General features: G+C 37.7%; 1 pseudogene; it reads right to left on the reverse strand.

The window, feature by feature from the left end:
• Nucleotides 1–8316: 8316 nt before the first annotated feature.
• Nucleotides 8317–8400, reverse strand: LOC115836090 (annotated as a pseudogene).
• Nucleotides 8401–8900: the final 500 nt, after the last annotated feature.

The following is an 8900-nucleotide window of genomic DNA, read 5'->3' on the forward strand; positions in this document are numbered from 1 at the left end:
AATGAGTTTGATAAACAGCTGGGCCTGCTGGACCAGTGCCTGGTCTGTGACACTGCCATAGCCCAGCAGTATTTGTTCTTTTAATCTGTTCAGAGGAATCTATTAGTCCAAGTCCCACTTGGAAACAGAAAACATCCTTCCTGTGGTTGAAGTAGATATAAGGGAAAATATGTAGAGTACGGCACCTGACAAGACAGACACCTTCAGAGCCTGCAACTTTCACAAGCACAAAACAAAATACAAGCACAGTTCCCAGCTTGGTGGGTGCAGAAAGCTTGCATCACATCATGCCCTGCGTGTCTGAGTTTGCCAGAGCCCTAAGATTATCCAACAAGAAGCACCGAAATATATTAATTAAAAACACTAACTCTGGAGCCAGACAACCTGGTTCAAATTCCAATACTGCTACTCAACTTAGGCTAATTCCATATGTTCTTTGTGCCTCAGTTTCCTAATCTTTAAAAATGGAGATATAATAATCCACAAGACTCACAGGCTTCTGGGTTAAATGATTTAAAATGTAAAATGTGGCCGGGCGCGGTGGCTCACGCCTGTAATCCCAGCACTTTGGGAGGCCGAGGCGGGCGGATCTCGAGGTCAGGAGATCGAGACCGTCCTGGCTAACACGGTGAAACCCCGTCTCTACTAAAAATATAAAAAATTAGCCGGGCGTGGTGGCGGACGCCTGTAGTCCCAGCTACTCGGGAGGCTGAGGCAGGAGAATGGCGTGAACCCGGGAGGTGGAGCTTGCAGTGAGCCGAGATAGCGCCACTGCACTCCGGCTTGGGCGAAAGAGTGAGACTCGGTCTCAAAGAAAATAAATAAAAAATAAAAAATAAAATGTAAAATGTAAAACAGAACACTCCCAGGTACTCAGTGGGAGCTGTTTACGCATTCCTGCTACTGGAAAAGGAGTTGGCGACCCGAAAGGCCCTGTTGAAAAATCAGCAGCAACACTGCCATCTAGAGTCCATCCTGAAGGGTTGTCATATCAACACACCAGAGCCCAGGATCAGCCTCCTTCACCTGAAATCAACAATAGCAGTATAAAAGTCCGAGGCATGGTGCACAGTCTCCCACTAAGCTGAATAAACATTTTCCTTACCAAAAAGTTACGTAGTTGGGGGATTTTTTCCTCTATATTCTGGCCAAGAGCAGTCACTCTTATAACTTCCATACCTGCCAGAAGGCTGCATCTCTTTCGGCCTGTTTCAAATTTTGAATTCTGGAAACTAAAACTTTTGGATACCTCAAGTTGTGGAGAACATAAAGCATCACATTAAAATGTGTGGGGTATGGGACTAAACCTAAACTCAGACATGGAAACATAAAGGGTTTCTCTACTGCCTGCTGAATTTGGGGCCACTGTAGGTTTCTAACATAATAAATGGTATCTGGGAATTCCTTGCAATACAGGGCTACAATTTGATCTCCCTGGTCATTAGCAAAGTCTAAAAAAATGGCTCACAACTTAGACCTCTCTGAAAACTTGTGCTGTCTGTGAGTTTGCCCTGAGCATCTGCTGTCTCCGCAAGCTTCATACCCAGATGACTTTGTGGCATGAGAGCTACTTTGTTTTTTATTTGGAAAGGTTTTTTTTCCTTTTTTCCTGGTAAAAGTGCATTTATTACTATAATTTTTCAAGGGCAAACACATCCATGGCAAGCTACCTGTGGATGGAAGCTACCTGTGGTCCTACGTCACATACTCCTCCTCCTCCCCACTAAGTTTACCATATTTGATTTAATGTAACACCTCCTCTATCCAAATTAAGGTTTCTAACCAAGGTGTTTAGGGTTTTTCCCCTCCTCCATCTTCCTCAGCAACAAATACTTTGGAGAAACTTCAAGAAACAAATCTTTAATAGGACAAAAGACCACAAGACATGATCTAAAAAACAAGGGCTTTTGAGGAATTCTCAACATAAAGAAGGGAAATCTGATTATTAAACAAATATCTCCATTCCATTCAATCCTCTAAAAGAATAATTCCTAGTCCTCAATATGCTTATCCATAAAATCTGGAGACCTGTAAAATGCAAAGCCTGCCACATGCCCCAAATCTTTTCATTGATTTTCCCTCCCAGATTTGACAATCGCGAACTATTATATACTCCCCTTCTTGACTAGTGAACAATAGAGTGTGAAAATTACACCATCCTGTATGTCCTGCATCACTAGAAATGGCTCCAGTACCTCACTGATGGGAAGGTAATTGGGTCCAAAGTACATCCTCAAGTTAGTGAAGGCATTCTCCAAAACTCAGATTAGCACCACACCCTGTACATAAACTGGGGCAAGGACCATGGGCACATGTCAGAGCCCACAAACAACTCCTTTGGTCATCATAGCTGGAAGAGCATCTGCCAGTCTCCAAAGTCAGCTTGGTCCACACCCATAATTCTGACTACAGTTTGTTTATATATCTCACTCTACTAATTCCCCATCTATTGTTTCAAACACACACACACAACCCACAGAGGGAAAAACCTCTCCACTCCATTTAGCCAAGTAGAGATAATTTTTCTTCCTTTTTTTTTTTTTTGTCATGCCATCACTACAAGTTGGTCCTATACACAACACTCTCACCATAACCATTCTCTTTATTAATACCTCTCAGGTCTCCCTTTTCCCACTTTATTCACTTTAGTTCTTGCATTAACAACGCTTCATTTTTTTTAAGGAAGTCATAATGAATAATTCAGGAAATGTTCCAGGAACACAACTATCACAAAAATCAAGAATTATCTTTGAAGTTCTCCTCCAGAAAGACTAGTAGCTAGAGAAGCACTGTAGTATCACGGTGAACTGCAAGGACTGTGGGGCCACATTCATGGATTCAAATTTCAGCTCTGGCACTTATTAGCTGTTTGACTTTGGGAAAATTACTTAACTTCCTTATGGTTGTTTGTTCATCCATCACATGGGGACATTAATGAGACTGCATCATAGATTTTTTTATGAGAATTATGAGTCTCGTTATGTCTAAAGTGCCTAAAACAGTGCCTGACACATAGAGAACATGATATTAAGTGCTAGCTCCTCTTGTTGCTACTGACAACCGCTGTGTTATGCTATCTCCTAAGGTGGAGAAGATAGGCTCTAGAGAGACAGACTTGGGTTTGGATCCTGACTCTGCCTCTCCCTAGCTGAATAGCCTCAGACAGGTTACTTATGAATACGATGACACCCACCTTATAAGATTTTAATAGGATTAAACAAAAAAAAACAAGTATACACTCCTCAAAAACCACTAGCAATTATTAGTATTAAAAAGTTTTCCCAAGATATAAGAGAAAGAAGGGCTAAACTAAAGCAAATAAAAATTTAAAAACTGAAACTGAAACCCACACAGTTTCTAACTTTGCAATTGCTTAAACCAGGGAGTTAACACTTAGAAAGAAAGCTAGGGATGGAGGAGAATGGGATAAGTAGTTATTAATGAAGTACAACGGCAGCAGTTCTAAAATCGCAGCCTCTTCCCCCATTGCTTCTAAGTAAATCCAAGCTATTCTCCTGTTCCAATATTCAAAATTGCCTGTTTATCACTATGCACCAAGAAAAACGCAATTGTGAATCCCAAATGGCAATTCTAATACAAAGGTCCTGATTCTCAAAATGAGCTTTTTAAAGTTATTCAGTCATTTAAAAAGTTTTACGTTGATAGCATACTGTAAAACTAAGTTAGGTTATCTAAATCACCTCTTCAATTTTACAGATGTCATTAAGAGCAATAGAGGTTGAAAAACTTACCTAAAGTTATGTGACTAATAAATAGTGGAACTAAAGTTAAATTAACACAGATTTCTAATTCCTAATACACTGTGTATGTAGGGTGCTTGCTTCTTTCTGTCTCTTTTTTAATCATGTACCGGAAAGATGTTTCTCCTCTTTTATTGATTCATCTCTTTGGAATGTACGTGTCTCTGTATCCCTGGGAAGGTGAAACTAGCACATACAGAAAGTAGAATTAAATGCAGGAACACAGAAAGTGGCCATGCTTCATTAAGAGCAAATGGAGTAAACCTATGTGTAGCAGAGCAGCGATTTTGCCATAGCTATCTGATTTTCCATCTTACAGAATCTGTGTATTCCTTGCTCATGTCTCATTAAAAGTTGCTGCTGGTTTGCTGGGGTAATTTTAAAAGTTTGGAAGACAAACTAAAGTTATTGCCCTACACATGAGGACTTAATTGCACTTGAGGTTCGTTGACCTATTTACTTTCCTCAAACATTTTGTGCCTATGATAATGAGAACTTGAAACAGACCCATAGTCAGTAGGAAAGACAGCATCATCTGCTTTTCAATTAAATTATCCAGCTCAACAATTTCTTATTTACACCAATGCTACAACCAGATGGAGGGGAGGACCTCTCACATATATAGTTGGCACTTTATTTTCTTTTCCAGATTCTAAGCTCTTACAATTTTCCTCATTTCAATCTGCTGGGGGAAAAATGTTCATTTTCTTATTTGAGAGACATAATTTTCTGGTGGGGTAAAATATAAAACCTTACTAAAGTAGACATCATTCTAAATGCTGTTTTTGAAATAAGCAATCTTAAAGATTTCATTATGACTGCTTTTCAGAGCAACTGAAATGCCCAATATACAAACTGCATTTTATCCATGCTATTTAAGCAAGGAAATAAAACTGTAAATGCAATGTTTTGTTTTCAAAATATACAGTTTAGAATCATGCAATTTTTTTACTAACAGAGATAATGCATTTTTTCATTGTTAAATTAGTATAGGCCATAGTGAGAACCAAATTCTCATAACAGTCTTATCTTTGTAATGTTAATATTGTGATACCTGCTAACCACCAGATGTGAGTGCCATAGCACCATCTTGCTTATATTAAGGGGTCCTCAACTGGCTTTCATGTCATGGCTCAAAGATGAAGGCACATGCTAATCAAAGGACTCTAAATTCCAGCCAAATAAAAAACCTCTATCCTCTTATTTACTAAAAACTTGAAAAAAATGGAAATCAAAGAAAAAGAAGAATTTAGATAAAGGAGGACCCAAGAAAACACCTTTAGTGAGACTCACTTGAGAAGGCTTAATCTCAACTCAGATACTTTCCAGAACTTATTCTAGACTCCTTGCAGGATGCTAAGAGACTCTATGGGATATCAGGAAGTATGACTTCAATGAAAGCTCAAAGAAACTGCCTTTCCTATCCTCAGACAGAATGTTTAGGCCCATTCAAACAGACATGAAGGAAGAGGCAGAACAATATAGAACTGCCGGTATAACTTAGTTTCAGATCCTTAACTTCATAAAGGATCTCAGTGGGTCTGAAGGCTCTCTAGATTTCTCAGGCCAATTCCATGACCAGAACAATCTTATAGATATTTCAAATCCCATGTGCCTCCAATATAGCATCGTCTTTGGTGCTACAAGCTGCCCTATTTTAACAATAAATGATATAAACCCCATGTCTTTGGGACATCGAGATGGCCTGCTTTTTCATTATTGACTATTCTTTGAATGTCCAAGTCATTGGGGCTCATTAGGAGGAACTCCAATTAATGTGTGCAATTAAAAGAAACCAGCTAGACAAGAGCAAACCAATTCAATGAAACCTCCATCTGATCAAAAGACAGCCTTCACAATGGTTCCTCAATAGTCTATCCAGTAGCAGTCACCCAGGAGACATAACCCTCTTCATCCTATAATAATAGGAATAGGTTTAAAGGGCATCAGGCAAAAGTCTCCCAGCCCTCAACGGTGTCAAAATTTTGTTATCTTCCAGGGACTTCATCGCCTAATCTGAGACTGACTGACTGACCATACATACACACACTGACTACATATCTGACTACATATACTGACTGTATATACACACTATACTGACAATATACACACTATACTGACTATACATACACACACTGACTATAATTGACTATATATGCACACACAATTACACACGCATATATATATTCATTATAATTTAGATATATAGAAAGATTTATGAATTTGTATTAGATATTTATCATATTTTCCTGCCCTACATCAAATCCTTCTTATTCACATAATAGCAGTTGGGGATATCTTCTCTTTCCCTATTCTTAGTTCATATAAATGGATCTACCCCTGGCTCTGAGATCCCATATGCCTCAGGCCTTGTCCATTACAGCATAACACCTGATGACCAGAGGGATTTAATTTAGTAATGAGCATAACCCAAGCTACAGGGCCAAAGAAACTCAATCCCAGGGAAATTTAATTATAAATTTAGAAAAGAGAAATTTTTGCCTTTAAAAGTAGGGAAAGTGGTAGTGGAGGAAAGTGGCTGATCTACCTGAAATGAAGCTGATGCAGAAGGAAGGAAAAAAAAAGCTGAGAGGTAAAGATAAACTAAACTTTGAGGACTTTGTTTTAGTTTTAAAATACAGCTCTGCCAGAAGACTGACCTATGCCTAGAATTTTCTATTATATGAGTCAGCAAACTCTTTTTTTCCCTTTAAGTCAGATCATATTACATGCAATGAAGAGTCCTCACTACGAGATTTTATTAAACCTCTTTAGCTTCATTCAAGCCTTACTTTTCAGATGAATCACAGTGCAAGCTTTTCGAAGAAAGCTAACTTTATTAATAAGTATCTTGTAAACAGGTACACACAGACATACGCCGTAAGTGTGGGTAATCTATCTTTCTTCCCAAGAAAGAAATGGAGTAATAATATGAATATCACTTAGAGAATTGGATTTTTTAATATCTTAAATTCAACCAAAAAGGTTACTTAGAAACAAATCTGAAAATTTTCAAAATATCGTTAAAATTTTTGATATCAAGCCATAGAATATCTTTCTGATGATAATAAGGCACGTCTGAATTTTGGTAGAAAAACATAAAAATCAGAAGACTATACATTAAACAATAACAGCTTTATTTAAAACATGGAAGACTTCCACAAGGGCTGTTTTGCTTTTTAGTATGACAAGTGCTACCTTGTTGGCATTCTAAAGTGAACGGTGATGTGGAGAAAAGCAGTCCTTTCCATTCTAAAAAGGAAAACATTTGCATCTACTCTAATAATTTTCTGTCAAGTTAAGAAAAAGGACTGTTCTCATTCTTTGTGTTCTCCCCAAAGCAGGCACAGAATATGTAGGAAATGAAAAAAAAAAATGTTTAGAAGAACTCGTTTTCATGCACTACGGATTCTAACCTTGTCTCCAAGAGCCAAGGTTGATGCATCCCGTGCCAAATTAAATCTAAGATGTATGCAGTAATGAAAACGGTAGCGTTCCATGAAAAATTCCACTTTTCCGTTAAAGTACCTAGCATTTATTAAATATGCAAAAATTAACAATGTCAATATAACTGCACAAATTAGGGTTTTCTTTTTAAATGTTTAAGCACTGCAAAGAATGAAACAGCTGAAGACTTTCACAGCTTGTTACCTGTATCTTTTTCTCAAAAAACCTGCACTAATAAATAGGCCATACACTTCCCAAAGATAAGAGATTATTGTTCATATCCCAGTGAGCAGTTTACTGAATATATTTGAACAAATTGTCTTTGTTCAGTGACCCTGACTAATTCTCCTGGCTAGTTGGATCAGTGTTACAAACCTTGGTACCCTGTGATTCATAAGCATTCATATTTTTGAGCTGGTATATCCTCTCCATGCAGCTGATCATTGAGCACAAAGATTTTTTATATTAGAATAACATGTACCTTATTTTTTAAAACTGAGATCTGCAAAGGCTTAAGGAAGCTGGGGCAACAATATAAAAGATCTGAAATAAACATGTATTTGAATACCATACCAATAACTGAGTTTTTTCTTCTTAAATAACTTTACTTTTTCTGATAACAGTCAATAAGTTTCAGTAGGAAAATGCAGAAAACACAGAAAAATATACAGAATAAAAATCACCTGTAATTCCTACAGGTGATTTTGCAAAGTAATTTTGGAATTAATTCCAAAAATATTAAAGTTCTAAAAACTTCAAATTCTTCCCAAAATTTTTAAATCTAGGGTGAAGAAATCTTTCCAGGCCTTTTTTTTATTGTTCTTTTTTTCTTCCAAATTTTATTTTAACTTCAGGAGTACATGGGCAGGATGTGCAGTTTGGTACATAGGTTAATGTGTGCCATGGTGGTTTGCTGCACAGATCATCCCGTCACCTAGGTGCTAAACCCAGCATCCATTAGCTCTTTTTCCTGATGCTCTCTCTCCTTCCAGCCCTGACCCTCCAACAGGCAAAATATGGAAATAAATAAAGACCCTTTTTTTGAAAATTGAGATTATATGCTAAATACTATTTTGTATTCTTTGAGGTTTTTTTTTTTTTTAATTCATGTCAGACAGGTAATGTGCAGACATGGTAACAGAGTTTGAAGGAGGCACATCTCACACATGAAACCAATCATCTTGCTTAACATTCTTTGCTTTTTATAGTACATGTATCATGAACATTTCTTTACATCATTAATTATAAAATATGATCACTAACAACCTATAATAATTTACTGACCTTTTCATTTAAAAATATTTTTATTGGTTTACTAGAGGGAAGATATCAGGAGACAAGGCTGATGTGTAGCTTCCACTTGGACAGAAAGAGCAGTGTGAAGAGACTCACACCATGGACTTTTACTCCAGAAACCACAGCAGGAGCATACCAGGAAGACTCAAAGAAATAACAGATCCTTTGAAAGAAGCAGCAGGCCACTGCAAATGCTGCAAGACAAGCAAAAAACTGAGTTCACGAAGTGTGAAAGGGGAATACCTGCCTCTAAACACATCCCCACGGGGGAACCTGAAAATCCAGATTACGGGAGAAGGATTTAACCTTACCTGGAGCTGCAATGGATTTAGCGTGAAATATAAAAGTAGAAGCAGCAGTGGAAAGAGCATGGTAGGCACTCCCATTCTCCAGCTC

The sequence above is a fragment of the Nomascus leucogenys genome, chromosome 1a (assembly GCF_006542625.1).
Source record: "Nomascus leucogenys isolate Asia chromosome 1a, Asia_NLE_v1, whole genome shotgun sequence".
In the NCBI taxonomy this organism is placed as follows: Eukaryota; Metazoa; Chordata; class Mammalia; order Primates; family Hylobatidae; genus Nomascus; species Nomascus leucogenys.